Consider the following 1,681-nt stretch of genomic DNA (forward strand, 5'->3'; position numbering starts at 1 on the left):
AGTGAGCAGCCACAGTGCAGCTTGTAATGTCCAGTTCTGTCAGATAACTCACGAATAGATTGAACCAATATTATAGACCGAATATATTTAAGCAATATAATAGAATGAGAATACAAGTGTGGAAGTAATATTTTATCTTGGCGTTCAGGCTCTGCTATATTTGTTCTCCCTGCTCAGCACAATCATACGGCCATCATTAACCATTAAGAGCAGGGAGATAGATATACCATAACATAACAACCCCCCATGGGGAACAGACCAATAGCAGAGCCCACTGGTGGTGCTGGGGTGGTGGTGGGAGAAAACGCTGCATGACAACAAGCTAGAAGACACAACCGGATGGAATGCCCGATTCAAGAGAACTTAAATACCCGCCCAATTGGACAGCTGATTGCCACGTCTGTGTATGACGTAAGGATCTTGCATGACGCTGTAAACAGCCATATAGAATGAGCAATGCATGTAACCTCTCGAGTGTATGCTGCCAGAACTAACTCGCAGGCTACGTATAATTTGTAATGTGAGTACGATCTCTGAGAAAGACACATATGTGTAAACAGCATGAAAAGAAAATGTAAGCTATGTAGCTGAGAGGATCAACCAGATGCAGCTTATCAGCAGCAATAACCCAGAAAGACTGACAGAAGAGATATCATGTTGTGACACATCCCAAAAAAAGTTAGGCCTATGTACAGTAGAAGGTAGTGTGAGTGCAAATTGAAAACGGTTCCATTATGCACTGAAAGTGTGGGGTGCACCAGAGATTCTGTGACCCAGGATCACAGAGTCGATGGCAGAAAATGAAATGTCATTCAAAAGGACTGTGAAGAAGGTGGAAAATACATTGGATGATGTCATCAAGCTGTTAAAAAGCACACCAAGCAGCAGTTATCTCTATGCAATTCCAGCATGGACGTGTCATCAACACGTCACTTTTTTTGGTGACAGCCAAGACAGAAAGGACATATCTTTCTGTTTAGTACTGCACTAGAAAGAAGGGCTTAAAGAAGGAGCGTGGAATGTTTTTGAAGCCAGCCATGGCAAAGGGTGTCAAATGAGTGACGAGTTGGGACAGGATCTGACCAAATGTAATTTTCATTTTTGTAAGTGCTTAGATAGCCCTACTTCAGTGCTATTGTTTTAGCACCAAGGAGTTCAGCTTCAAGATGCCTGCGAGCTGCGACACCCATCTTCTCTGTCAGAAGAGCCTGCGACACCCACTTCTCTGACAGAAGAAATTCAATGGGAAAGCACAGAGGTTGCAGGAAAATAATGTAATGTATGATGATGACTTTGACCCAGACATAATCTTTGCTGCTGTAGAAGGTCACACACAGGTGAAATGTATGCACTATGCAGTGTACGGGAAAACGGTTCTTCTGGCCTGCAAGAGATCATCTGGTACATGTTCAACAACATCATTCACTGCATCCACCACCTGCATGTGTTACAAGTCATGTTCTCACATTTAAGGTGCCCAAGGTCAACTCTGAATTTGGTAGATCTGCTTTTAGCTTCTGTGGTCCTACCACATGGAATGACCTGTAGACTACATTGAAATTAACCACTCTAGTACCCTTGAGTCGTTTTAGAACTCTGGTGACCAAACAGGTCACCACAATGTGTAATTGTTTTTAGAATTTTGAAAAATGCTGTCTTTGATTTCTATTTTCGAACTTTT

This window comes from Gymnoscopelus braueri, assembly GCF_963280865.1.
Source record: "Gymnoscopelus braueri genome assembly, chromosome: 8".
NCBI classification, from domain to species: Eukaryota; Metazoa; Chordata; class Actinopteri; order Myctophiformes; family Myctophidae; genus Gymnoscopelus; species Gymnoscopelus braueri.